The 15,073-nt window shown below is 38.7% G+C and overlaps 1 protein-coding gene across 3 annotated transcripts in view; it reads left to right on the forward strand.

Moving 5' to 3' along the window:
* pcgf5a (polycomb group ring finger 5a) overlaps nt 1-15,073 on the forward strand; it is a 67,522-nt gene that overhangs the window by 10,163 nt on the left and 42,286 nt on the right. The window lies entirely within an intron of this gene.

Here is a 15,073-nt window from a genome sequence, read left to right on the forward strand (position 1 = left end):
TGATTAGTAAACATTCAACAGGTGACAACCACAGTGCTACATAGGGTAATAAAACAAAACAAAAGTTAAAATATAAAGAAGCCATTTGTAGGAAAGACTGGACACCAAGGGGCCATCACTGTACTGGAAGGAAAATTGCACGACACGTACATCACTTTCCACCACAAAAGACCCAGAGAAAGGGCAGTTATGAAGAAGTGCTTGCACTCATCAGCAAACAGCTGATGTTTGTTAAAGAACTTTGTGAGTCGGTAGAGCATATTTACCCGGATATGGTTGGGAGTTTGCTTCATGGCTGTTTACAACATGTGTCATTTGTTTAATAAATAGTAAAATAAAATATCTGACCAAGTTTTTAGCAATGTGGCCTTTGACTTACAGAATGAGTCTGTGGAGAAAAACTTAAAAAATATATTAGCAGTATGCTCATACACAAACTTGCTCACTCTCAGACACCACACACACACAAACACCAATAAACAGGGAGTTTGGCTACATATCCATATATTCTGTTCAGATGAGCTGGGTTTTTCACAGCTCATTCGTCAGTCATTGACAATGTAATGACTAGACCCTTCTAGTCATATCTCACACACACACACACACACACACGTCTGGTCTCATCACGCACATCTGCCAAAACTAAGCTGTTAAAATCCTGAGGTTTACACTCTCTCTGACATCGCCAAACCATTTCTTTACTAATGGACAGATGTACCACAGCAGCTAAAGACCATAAACACTCCACAGACATGTATCAGTTCCAATTATTTTGTTAATATATCTGACCATTGATGTTTGTTCGACTGGTGACTGATGTATGCTACTTTTGGCTGTGTTTCCATCTGTATCACCTAACTTCAGCATATCTACAGTAGCAGAGAAGTGGAGTGTGTGAGTGCCAGTGCAACTTTGTGGGGCACCTGTATTAAGTCAGTATGACAGGTACGTCCTGTTTCCTGTTTGCCAGGAAGATATAGCTCGGTGGTTTGCTTTGAAGCTGCTCAGGAACGTCCAAGGCTCAGCTCACCCTCGACACTTTTGTTGTTGGAATGCTTTGGTTAGTTAAACATCTGTGATGACCCTCCGGGCCAGTTAAATAATTCCCAAATGAAGTGCTTATACACAGGATTAACAGTGGCACAATTTTAATGGCACGATAATAAACGAGGTTGCAGCCTTTTGTCCCGGTGGCGCTGCGGGCCAGTCCTTGTTACTCTCTCTTGCATCATTTTTCTGTGTCCGGTTTACTGGCCAGTAAGCATCTATAGGCTAATTATATCAGAGCATCTGAATTCGAGTGAAAGCCCTCCCTGAAGGCATGCTAACTGACTCATGCCTCCTCTCATTTATAGATCTGTCACTGGCCTGTTATTGGAAGCAAGTGTATTCCCAGCAGTGCTGAAACTGATTAAGACTGTGACAGAAAGGATGATTATATATATATATATATATATAAGAGAGAGAGAGAGAGAGAGAGAGAGAGAATATGAATTAATGATTGACATCAGCCTCATGGACAAATTGACAAACAGACCGGCTGTGTGTGTGTGTGTGTGTGTGTGTGTGTGTGTGTGTGTGTGTCTGTGTCTGTGTGTATGACATTATGTCTCTCATTACACAGTACACAACACTTGTTTTTCAGTGATCCGTCCATATTAAGAGGTGACATCAATATATAAAGAGTCAACTTTGGTAATGATGTCATCCTGCCTGAACAATGACATTGCCACTGTGGCAAAGGTCAGCACAGCTGTGAGGACTGCAGTAAATGGGAGAGAACTTTGCATGTGTATGTGTGCGCACACGCATAAATAAATGAAGGTGGCCCGTTTCAGTAAGGAGGTGACACGTTTGCTGCTATGACAAGAAGGTGACAGCCAGGGATCAGCATCTCAATCATGTGCACCTCTAGTCATAAGGAGACTACTATATATATATATATATATATATATATATATATATATATATATACATTGCCTGGGCACACTCACGCACTCTCTCTCGCTTTGGCTGTCTCTCTCAGGGTGTTTATAGGTGTTTGCACACGCACATGCAGGCATATGTATTTTGGATTGTGTGTATCAAAATATGCCCTTGAAAAAGATCAACATGTGTATGGAAAGAAGAAATACTTTAAATGATTATTTTTATATATCTTGAATTAGAAATAATGTTGTGACTGACAATGTATAAAATTATTGTTCTGAAGTTACCAAAACATATTTGAGATCCTAAATTAAAGGCGCCACCTTGTGGGCATCTGAAGATAAAAAACAATTAAATAACCATTTCTTTACCTGTAGCTTCAGGTTCCAGTATCGCAAATTTGAAACGAGATCTCCATCTTGAGCAATGCTGTTATTTTTCCCCCAGTGAATGACAGAAATAGGCTGTCAATAAAAAACAATGCAGGGATTCAAACAGGGTTTCATCAGAGTTTGATAACTGGCTCATCTGCGGTTTGTAACTAAAGTACATCGTTTTCTATCTAGTAGATCTAGCAATTATAACTCAGTGGTGAACATGCCAATTATCCGTCATTTGGCTACAAAGCGACCTTAACAGATCAATAAGTAATTTTTACCAGCAAAATTTTACAAGCAATATATATGGAAGTGATTATTTATTATTTTTACATATTTATATTGTGCGGCTCACATGAAATGAAGAGTAAAAAACTACCAGTGGGGCTGCCTCACGGAGGTAGTCATCTACTAAAATAGATTTAGTACAGAAGCTCTGCAACCGAAACATCCCGTCCACTAGGTGTCAGTACAATGGCTGTTCCAAGAATCAACATTGGAAAAATGACTTTACATCCTACTTTACGGTAGCCCGTTAGCTTTTGTCCGGCTCTTCAAACTTGAGTCCCTTTTGTGATGGTTACTGGATCCTGTTCAGGTTGCTTTCGGGTTCAATAACCACTGGGCATTGTTGTGTGATGCCTTATTCTCCCATATGCTTTTCAGTCTCCAGCTTTGGTGGGTCTGTTCTCATGCTGTTACCTTGCCACCAAGAGTACATTTTGTTTGTTTGGATGTCTTAATGCCCAGCTCAGATGCCGCTCAGATTAACAAAGTTCACGTCGAATGTTAAATGTGTTACTAGGAGAAAGCATGGATGGAGAAGATTGGACAATATGTGTCTAATAGAATTCTAGCATATATACAGCAGCAAGTCCAATGAAAGATGCTATATGAAGTGCATGAAGCAACTGTAGATTGATCCACACTCATACCCAAGCAACTAAGCTACCTAGCGCTCAAACACTGATACAATGCCTCCTATCACAACTGGACATAAAGAGTAAATATCATCCAGGCCATTACCCACCTACTGCATTTGAGAAAGAAAGGTCTGAATACAACTGGAGCAGAGTGTAATGTGGACGTGGAGATGATGATGACTAAGATAACAATTGCCAGAAACTGCTGTAGGCTCTCAAAATTACGTGGAAAGCTACCATCAGACTGAGGGCCTATACTAGCAGATATGAATGCAGCTGTGATTCACACAAATATGTGAGATTGCAATCATTTGTAAATATTACCTATTTATTATTTGATATTATACTTATTTGTAATTAATATTTACTATTTCCCGTTTACAAATGTATTGAAGCGTATACAGCAAGTGATTAACTACTATAGATTCTGCACTGAACCAAGCTGAGTAGTAGGGGGAGCTCCAAGATTTCACGATTGCATAAGCACGATTTTGAAAACAGGACTTATTTTGTCAAAACACTATACACAGTTCACACAGCCACACTCCAAAGTACCAGAACACCTCAGATCTTTTTGCAAAACCTTTGAAAATGAAACAATTTATTCAAAACTAGACAATTTATTAAAACCAAACAAAAAACAACTTTGTTACCATATGGCACACACAGGGCACACACAGAACACACTGCTGTGTTCAGTCTAATACACCTTTAACATTTCTGCTTTTCTAAAGATTTGGTCTGGGTTTGATTTTATATATACTGTTAGAGTTAAAATGCATAAATAACAACAACACACAAGGCTAGTACTGTACGCTGATACATTTTTGTTCCTCTGCACACTGTAACATCAGTCAATACATCCATACATTTCCAAAGGTTGTATTTTGCACTGAATTTCAGAAAAGAACATATTCTAAACAGAATACAGTACATTAAAACAGCATGTTTGCATTTATGGAGAGAAAAAAAAAAGCATGATTTTAAAAAAGAACCCAATCATCTCTTTGGCTACCTGGATCTAGGCCACACCACAGACTATGTCTTCTCTCAGGAGACAGTTTAGGCAAAACGTGATATGTTAAATTTCTATGTCTAATGTAGTGAAGCGTGTTTAGTAGTTTGCATATCACTGTGTAGTGTTTTGCTAAAATGTGAGGATGAAAATGTGCTGATAGTTGTGCAGATCTAGGCTGAGGGTTTGCTTCTTGAATGTCAGGTTGTACTAACTGTGAGTTATTTTGAATTCTACTGTGTAAGCAATTGTAAACATTTTTTAAAGTGAACATGGGAAAAATGTCGATAGCATTATTTATAAATTAAAAATTAAAAGTTTAACATTGCAAGTGAAAATGGATTAAAACCTACTTACTTCCAAACTGATGAACAGCATTTATCACTCAACGACATAGATATTAAGGTCGACTGAAATAGGTGATTTAGCGAAAAGTAGATTGTTTCATACCGACGTTTTAAACACTAAACTTTTAATTTTACCTTTTACATGCTAAATGCCGTTCGTTTGTAAAAGTTACAATACCTGCTGTTTTTAGGCGGGGCTTGCAATTCCACTACATGGCCTATGCGAGAAAGTCTGGACAAAACCTACAGTAACCTAATACATAGAACTGTAAACGCAAACCCAATTTAAAAAAAGCATCTGAACATCTGAGTAAAAATAGACTATACTTTGTTTAAAGCATGAACAATGAGGGTCGGTCTATATAAACGTTTTAACATTTTTCATTTTGTCGTTAAATTAAAATATAGGTCTATTTCATGCGCTGGCCGCAATAAGTAGGCCTACATCGGTGCATCGTGTCGATGCATCGACTGACTCTTGAAAATGCGGGATGATTCGGCGGAAACGTCCTGTTTACCCTAACCTTTCTTTTGAAATAGCAAGCTGTCCGTACTTTTAAGAAGCCAAAATGAAAATGATCAGAATTTATAAATAAGGTATTTATTAAACATAAAAGTATATGTTATGGATTTGCAAATAATTGACTGCTTTCTAGTCAGTTGCATAGTCGTTGCAAGCAGTCGAGTTTCCAAATGCAGTGGCGAGCTAGAGCCAAAGTGAGTAAAAATCTTAATGTGTAGTCGATTTATATCTGATTTCTTCTCCAATAAATAAACGTCAACACACCCAATTCTGTACAAAACCTGTCAAAGTTATGGTGTTTCATGTCCACTTTTAAACTTTCGCCTCAAAGCTAAAAGAAGAAACGGCCTACCAACCAAACTGAACGTCTCCCGCTTATTCTCTATTTTAAAGGATAGTAATGCATACAAATTATTAATTTACAGTCTATTTACATACGTTATTACTGACTAATCCCTCACATTGTAACGGTGAGCGGGAAGGAGGCGGACGCATGTGCGGAGAAGAGCGAGATTTATTAGGGGCAAATCCAGAATCGTAGTCGTTAGGGTCATAGAGCCAACACGGACAGTTTTAGAATACATAATAACAAAAGAAGGGCTAGGATAAACAAAGGGAAGTAACGCCAAACCAAAAACACACAAAGGCAAACAGGGAAAGCAGGCTATAACAGAAACTAAGAAATAACAAAATGGCTAGAATCAAATAGGCTAAGGGATACTGAGGCTTCCAAACAATGACGGGCTAACATACATCCGATATATTCAAATATTCAGTATATTCCACACGAACGCACGCAATGAACAACCAAAATCCGGCATCAGACACGGTTTAACTACACGAACTCAACAAGGTAGAAACAAGGGACAGGTGTGAGCAAACAAGCGAGGGGCGGAAAAAACGAAACTCCGGCATGGAGCTAAAATACACACGACAGGGAAAACACGGAACATGGAAGCTAGGAGGGACTAACCGTGACACCAGCAACGCTGATTGAACCTTCCGAAGTTTTTAACTTTTTCAGACATGCCACCGTTTTTTGGAGCACGAGAAGAAATTTACCTGTATGCTTACCTGTAATTATTACCTGTAATTAGAAATGCTAATTAGTAGCTTAATTTTAGATAAATGCATCAAGTGATAGATAATAAACAATTTAAAGACCCAAGACCCAAGATTAACATATTCAAAAGAAATAACCCTTGAAGAAGGATTTGTACAGAGTTTAATGTCCAAGCACAAACTTATTTTTAGAGAAGCCAACACAGGCCTTTACGAGTCCAGCTAGTACCAGCACTTTAGTTGACGGTTAAATAGTGGCCTTTTCTTCCATGAATAATGATTCTGTGAAATGCTGCTGTTTGACTGCAAATAAAGGCGGCTTAATTTGTGATGCTACAAGCGGAGCAACTGATCTGTTACCAAAAGATTTAATACATCTCTGTGATTCTTAGAAAATAATTTAGAACCATAGTACATAGAGACATTGCAATTAGCCTAAAATATTTGGAATCCCCATAACCCTACAATTAGAAGATATTTAATGTAAAAAAAGCATACAAAGATAAAAAAAAAAAGATTGATTCAGGGAGATGGTTGAGAATTTCTTTTTAAAATGTTTTCCCCCCATACAATTTTTCCTATTTGTATAGAGAAATGCAATTTAAATATATTAGCATCTAAATTAATTAATAAATAAACAGATCTGATGAAATATGTTAAGCTTTTATGCTTAAATAGTCTTCCATGTTAGGTCAGTGATGAACGTAACAGCATTGCTACCAACCAGTGAACCCTGTATTAGCTGACAGAGCTAGAAATGAATAAGGTGGATGAATGGTTTTGTGTCAGGTATTAACTGTTTGCTATGTACATATACAGGCTGGCTGGTGTGTCAGTGATCCTAATTCATCTGTGTTTATGTCTAGATGCTTCTGTCACCCCAACTGCCCCTAAATATGGAAATGCCTTTCAAATATAAACATTTGTTGGAGAGCTTGCAATGTCTGGCTGTGAGTGTTGATGATGCAAACAGAACTTTTAATCACCATCACTAAATATTGAAAAAGCTGAGAACTGTAATGTTGGCGTTTAAGCAACACCACTTTTAATTGGACACAACCATTAGAGGAGCCAATCAACATGTACACATAATTATGTTCCATTGTCCCACTGAACATTTAGTTAACCTTTCTTGAATGATTATGCAATTTTATTAGGTTTTACAAAATTGCTATTAGATAATATTTTCTATTTTCTGAAAAGGAATGGATTTCAGTCTGCCTTTTTGATCTTTGGCTTACCTCTTGTTACTCCCCAGGAAACACCTGCAGAGTCTATTGAATGTCTCACATGGCCTAGAGCTTGCATTGGCTGAGGTATTTCCATTCTGTGGACTCAAATGATGTAAAAAAATTTCCTTAGCTCAAAAGCCATTCCAGTTTCAAGTTGTATAGCCACCAGGGGGAGACAGAGTCTTTTGCCCTTTTTGCTTTGGCATGCTAATAACACAGTTCCTGGACTTTCCAGCTGGCTTTGCTGATTACTTTACTCCCCTACAACAAGTCTGTTCATGGTCTCTGTATCCTGGCGGATTTTGTAACATTTTGTAACTTCAAATTTCAGTGAGTTTAGTACTAAGATGACTTGCACTACTGTTGCTCTCTGTGATGAATGAACCCTCCTGGTTCAGACCCCTTCAAAACCATAAAACCAAAACCATCATTAAAATAACTGGAAAGATGCCAAGACAGTTTCTGTCTCTTTGATATCTCTGTGCACACTCCTGGAGGTGAACAGAGAGCATCAGGGGGCGGATGGATAAGCATTGCATAAGCATAAGCAGTTCTATGGCAGATTAAAGAGTTGCCAAGTGTGAAAGGTTATATTAGGCCATGTCACTTGAGTGTGAGTACGCATGTGTGTGTGTGTGTGTTTGTGTGTGTGGGAGTGTGTGTGTGTGTGTGTGTGTGTGTGTGTGAGTGTGTATGTTTGTGTGTGTGTGTGTGTGTGTCTGTGTGTGTGTGTGTCTGTGAGTGTGTGTGAGTGTGAGTGTGTGTGTGTGAGTGTGTGTGAGTGTGTGTGTGTGTGTGAGTGTGTGTGTGTGTGTGTGTGTGTGTGAGTGTGTGTGTGTGTGTGTGTTTGTGTGTGTGGGAGTGTGTGTGTGTGTGAGTGTGTGTGTTTGTGTGTGTGTGTGTGTGTGTGTGTGTCTGTGTGTGTGTGTGTGTCTGTGAGTGTGTGTGAGTGTGAGTGTGTGTGTGTGAGTGTGTGTGAGTGTGTGTATGTGTGTGTGTGTGTGTGTGTGTGAGTGTGTGTGTGTGAGTGTGAGTGTGTGTGTGTGTGTGTGTGTGTGTGTGAGTGTGTTTGTGTGTGTGTGAGAGAGAGAGAAAGAGGACTGCTGGATTTGGCATGTTCCTCATGTGGCAGGCATGTCACGGATTGGCTGCTGGTTGAAGGAACATGAGTGATACCACTGTCAGACTGTCAGACTGTCACACTGTCACACTGTCAGACTGTCAGACTGTCACACTGTCAGACTACTTTGAACACACAACCCAAAGATGACATTGGTCCTGGCAGCCTAAAAAGCTGTCCACTGATCTTACTCTGTGGCTCCATTGTGTCACACACACACACATACACACACACAAATCTTGCCATTATTGTTTTTGCAGGCATCATACTCATCATACATTATTTGGAAAAAATGTCACAAGTTGCACTTCTGTGATCTCTCAGTCTAGACAGATTGACAATTGAGTGTGTCAGGCTGTATTAATTCATGCGTTTTAGCCTGAGTAATGTGTCGTGTGTTTTTATCACTGGCCGATAAGAGGTTCCTGTCTTAGTTTGGGAATTTGGTGTTTTTTGTGCATAGTTAGTTTAAACCTATGATTCTACAGTAGACCTGACAAATTCATCCAAACCTGAAATACATACCATCAGATTTAAAATCCTTAAGAGTTTATATGATATACACATACTTCTGGGTGAGATGGGTAGTCAGTACATAAACTATTATTTCAAACACAGATGTCAATGATCGGTTGGGTTTACATTGTCAGCCGTTTGTATTTTCTTTATTTTTTAAAGTGAGAAGGCATTGCGATGTTGCGCAGTAACAAGGCATTTAAATGTCCAACAGCATTTAAACGTGTGATATATAATGTCGATTTTAGTGAAAGCAGAGATCTTTAAGACTACCTACATTTTTCCGGCCTTCTGCTTTGTGAGGTTAAATAGGACAACGCGTCACACTAAATCAAAGGTGCCGTGTGAATATAAACGAAAGCAGGGCACTGCTGGCCAACCTCACTGCTCTTCACACAAAGCAGATCTCAGATCAGCATGAAAGGATGGCCATCAGCATTGGCTAGAATGTGCAGAGAGAGGACTCCTTTGTTACTTTGTTACTTTGTTACTTTTACGTTTATCGCCATTTCATCACCATAGCAACACACACAGGGTACTATACAACACTGTTACTAAGCTATTATTACTGTGTGTGTGTGAGTGTGTGTGTGTGTGTGTGTGTGTGTGTGTGTGTCTGTGTGTGTTTGTGTGCATGCTTTCATGTGGGTGTGGGATATACAGAGAGATATAAAGTGTGCAAATCACTGTATAATATGTGAACATGTATTTTAGATAGAGTCTGAGATAAGAAGGTTACCTACAGTCATAAACTCTTTCTCAGCCAACCTTTCTTAGAGTGGTAAAAGCAATTTGCATGAGGTAGAGTTAGTTTGTGACCAGCTGGACTCAAATGTACAATAATAGTTCAAGTATATCAATCTGCTTTCACCAGCAAAGAATTTTTCTTGATTATTTCTTAATCCATATAATTGAGCCATATAAACCAAATAAAGCATTATAGGCCCAGCAGATTAAATTTATGATCTCAGTAATTGCCATTTTATTGGTCAAATTGTTTTGACTTAAACAATAACAAAAACATGTAATTTATTTATTCAGACTTTGATGAAGTGCCATCTGAAGGCCCGTCACAGTTAACAAGTAACATAGATAACAATAATGAGGTAAAAAGGCGTAGGCTGTAATAAAATATGAGAAAACAGCAGAATACAGACAAATATGAAGAGAGAATAAAACATTCACAATAAAACAGTAAAATAAAACAATGAAATAGAATAAAACAATAAAAATATGGTTTCCCACTGTCTTGTTTCAACCAAGTTCCTTCTTCGTGGATTGAGTTTATAAGCAGTATACTGCTTTATGTTCTTCTGCACAGTGTCAGATTATTATTATTAGTTCCAGTTTATACTTTATTAGGTTTTCCATCAGGTGATTGGAATTGTAATGTGCTCACTGTCATTTGAAAAAGTAAATTCATCGAACGTTTTATGGTCATATTTGTTAATTACAAAATAGTCACAGTGTCTTGAAACAAAGGCTGTTGTTCCTGAATGAATAGTGGATTCCTGAAGCCAAAGCCAAAGGTTAATAGGAGGATGCAGTGATCGTGCCACAAATGTGTACCAGGGACTTTTAAGTAAAAAGATGGCATTGAATTCTGTTTGAATGAAGTGTTAAGGTGCGTGCGTGATTTTCAAAACTATTCTTGGGCTTAACCATTAATATGAATTTTCATATGAATTGGGTTGTGCAAATTTAATGCAAATTTAAGAACATGCGGGAAAATGTAATACTCGTAAAATAGATTTAAGCGTATATAACCATTATAAAGCAAAAGTATGGGTTAGAAAAGAAGACTGCTCACCCAGTATGCATATATAAATACATTTCTCTTGAGTGCTGGCTGGTCTTGAACTGAAATTTGCTGTCTGTGTAGTATGCACACAACTTATTACAATCTTCTTTGAAATTCCTCATTTGATTATAGGTATGCTGTTGAGACATCAGTGGGACTGTATGTGCGGTAAACGATTCAAGCATTTAATCCTTTCATTCATTATTCAGTAGATGTTGTGATTTTCACACAGTTTGCATCTTCTCACTCTGGTTATGGCTTGGCTTTCTCACAGTACTAAAATAATGCCTCTCAAGTGAGGCAGCTGCTTTAAATTCTTTTTATCACTCGTTTAACCACTTAAACTCCAGGCATTTATGTATTAAGGCATATAATTCACTAATGACAGTGAATAATTCAGTAAATACATTGGAACCAATATGAGGACTGAAAGTCTGGAATGCCTTGCAGTTCCTTGGAGTGTAAGGGATTAGGCATGTAAGATCTGTTTAATCACACACTTTTATCACTCACTCATCGCCTCTTCTGATGAGACTTGATTCCTGCCGTGTCATGCTGATGGAAGGATCATCTAGAGTCTTCAGTGGCATCTGTTTTTTTTTCTTTACCTTCAAGAGCTTTGACAACTGGACTGTTTTATTTCTCAGTTGCTGCTGAAGAAGTTCAGGATACTGTGTTCAGGATACTTCTGGATACTGTGTAGGGTTTACATTTTGCTTGGGAATGGTTTTGTGGCTGGATCTCTGGTAGACCCACAGTTAGGCAGTGGAAGTGTTATGCAGATATGCCGAAATGCGTTTGGTTGTCTAAACCTCCAAGCGGCTGTCAATGAGCTGCTCACAAGAGTCTTGTTATTACACTGGAGTATGTGGTACTGTTTTAGAAAGCCATTCTACCACGACCCAGGATGTTTATTTGATTGAACAAAGGAAAACCACAGAACGAAGACTTAGAATAGTCCAGAGTCCATAGAAACAGGAAAAACCAGCTTAGCTATAGCCTGTAGCAGGCTACAATGCAAAACACTGGAGTCTGGCACCTGCAGGGTTTAAACAGGAGCAGAAGTGATTGGCCACAGGTGAACGGAATAATTCCAAGTTCCACTTTACATAGGAAGTTGTGGTCATGAGCATTGTTTTGCTTTGAAGTTAGGTGGTGCATATGTGAGAGGTTAGGTGGGGTGTTTGGAAGCAAACTGTCTGGTTGGGCTATCGATTGTCTGGTAGCAAGTTTATCAGATGACAGCAATCTAATCATGGAAACAGAGACTGGAGGACATGGTGAGAGTGAAAGAGTAAATCAGAGACAGGACTGAAAGTAAGACTCTGAGAGAGGAGGAGACATTGAGAGTAAGAACTTTGACACTAGAACATCTCATGAGCTCTCTGACCCGCTGCACTGGTGAGGACGTTGGGGTTGGTGTGGGATGTTAATGAATCGTGCGATATCTTCCTTCTGCCTTCTTGGTGTGCTGTGAAATGTCTAAGTCCTGGGCCCTGATTCTGTCAGAACCGGCCGCTCTCCGAGGTCCTGAAGTCAGATGGAAACACCGCGGGTGTGTCACTGCAGTGTTCCAAATCTGTGTCACAGCAGAGAGTTGGGGCCTATTTGCTGTTTATCTGAACGCACATGTGAGCTCATTTGTATAAACCTTGCCTCTCCTGGTCCCTAACCCTGCCAGATTCAGCATGCAAGCTCAGATACTGTCTGTAAAGCATCTCCTCTAAATGCATTGCTAATTAAGATCAGTATGAGATGCTGAACTCCCTGTCACTCTGAAACTGGGGCTCTCATAAAAAAAATAATAAAAAAAATTCAACAATATAATAAACATGAATAATCAAATACAACCATCACCTTATAATTACTGTATGTTATTAGATAGTATTATCTAATACACAAAATTACATAAAATTGATGCTAGTCATAATGGTCATTGTTTTGAAGGTCTTTGCAGATCTGAACCTCTACTGTGTAACAAGACCTAAGCATTGTTGTTATTTATGAATCTGTAATATAAGAACTAAACTCTGTGGCTTTGCTCTCATTATATAAGAGTTTAGGCATATAGGTCATCAGGTGTCAGTGTGCCTGTCTTTTCATTTTCAGTTCTTTGTTTCTCTCATGCACGCAGTCAAGAAAACTACAGAGTGCGCCACAAATTATTATTTGTTAATAATGTATTTTATTAATTTATCATCTGATTAATCATTGCAAATGCGAGTATTTTTGGTGCTCTTGTTACAGGCTTCAAGTTCTAAGGCACTAATGTCCTTGATTTGGCTACTGAATGAATTTTGTGTGTGCACATGTGCACAATTGTCTGTCTGTCTGTCTGTCTGTCTGTGCAAATGTGAGTGAGAGTAAGAGCTTAGCCTCTGTGTTTTGAATTGAAAAACACAGTGACATAAATAGATTTTGGAACACTAAGTGGAACATTGCCCTGTGTGTGTGTATGTGTGTGTGTGTGTGTGTGTGTGTGTGTGTGTGTGTGTGTGTGTGTGTGTGTGTGTGTTTGTGTGTGTGTGTGTGTGTGTGTGTGAAAAGGCTGTGTAATTTATGGTTAAAGTACCCCAGAGATAGAAACAGTAACACATTTTGATTTGCATGCCAACCTTGCTGCAGGTGCTTGGTGTACTGGATAACTAAATATTACAACTGATAGTGCTTTACCCATTACTGGCACATCACTCTTTTGGAATCATTTTTCATCCTTTTGTACAACCCAATGTACTTAAGAAAACGGATTAATAGAGCTGGTAGTTAGAAATGTTGACCTTTGTCAACTGCTTCTGGAAGAACTAACAAATCAGAAAATCCAAAACAGGGTCTAAACATGCTCCATTTAATTAGTAAAACATAACTACAATTACACTGAAGTAAAATGTTCAACAGAGCAGTGATGTGCGTATCTAAAATGGTCCACCAGTCAGAGAACACGAAACACGTAACAGACTGCTAGTCAAGAGTGTCCTAAAAGAATGCAAGTAGGCCCAGTTTGGGCTACAGTTCATATTGCACTGATAATAAAATCGATTAGTAGAGGATCTACAAAAAAACATCATGATGAGTCCCGGTCCTGCTATTCCTTCCATGGAAGGACTGTCAGGAGAAATGCTTTTAGTGAAGCTTCACTGTCCTGTTGTAGTGCTGCTATAATGGATCATATTGCCACCCTTAAAGGCTAACTACATTCTAACTACAAAATGACGACTAAATGGCAAGAAAGGTGTGTAGCCAAAAGCAAAAGGAATCTTTGGAGATCCATTTTTTTTTGTTTGGTGGTTTGCTTTGCTTTATCAGACCCCATGGCCCAAGGCTATTAAAACCGTCTAACGGTTCTATGAACCTGACAGTGAATTCAGCTTAGGGGCCTTCCAGGCCAAACCAACCAACCAAACATCTGTTTGAGGAGACGGATCCATCACCAGCCTGCTCCAACCAGAGGTACCAATGGACCTGTGAAACTCTTCTGATAACTTGTTCAGTCCATGCCAGGATAAATTAAAGCAGTTGTAAGTTCAAGAATGGATGAAAAAGGATGTCAAGAACACAGTGCTGTTTGGGCTTGTTCAGTGTATATACAAAACGATTTCTGGGAAACAAAGTAATAAGATTTGTATGGCAGACTTCATGGCTGCCAGGATCTGACAAATTTTGTGGTTTCAGTTTTATTGTTCATAACATAAAGTTGATTTGTTATTGGTAAGGGAAATCATAAAAGGTTTTTAAAGGCCCCTTGGATTGGTTGGTTGTAACAGGATCTTACGTAGTTTTGCCTTTCACATGCAAATGTACTGTTTTCAGTCATATCAGTGTGACGTCAAATCAGAGCAGTTGTCTATAACTTTGATTATATCTGTAGACTGGCTAGGAGCTCTTATTTCACTGTTTTAACAATTCAAAGTATGAAAACATGTAAGAATCAAATAAAGGGAAAATACTTTCCAAATTGTTTGCTACTATCTACTGCATGTCACAGGTCCATCCGGCCTTTCTTTGTGTAGCTGGGGTATAGGGTTCAGCATGTTCAGAAGAATAGTGAAGAGAGACTAGACAGGTCATTACAGGTCATTGCAGTCTTGTTGAATGTATGGCTCATCCTAACCTTCTCTGATACACTGTATGTCACCTGTTCCACTCAGATGTGCAGTCTGAGCACATGATCAATGCAAGGGTGTGACATCTTGAATAGTTGCTTGGGGATTGATATGTTCCCCTGAAATAT

The sequence above is a fragment of the Electrophorus electricus genome, chromosome 10 (genome assembly GCF_041902795.1).
Source record: "Electrophorus electricus isolate QZ-2024a chromosome 10, ASM4190279v1, whole genome shotgun sequence".
Taxonomy (NCBI): Eukaryota; Metazoa; Chordata; class Actinopteri; order Gymnotiformes; family Gymnotidae; genus Electrophorus; species Electrophorus electricus.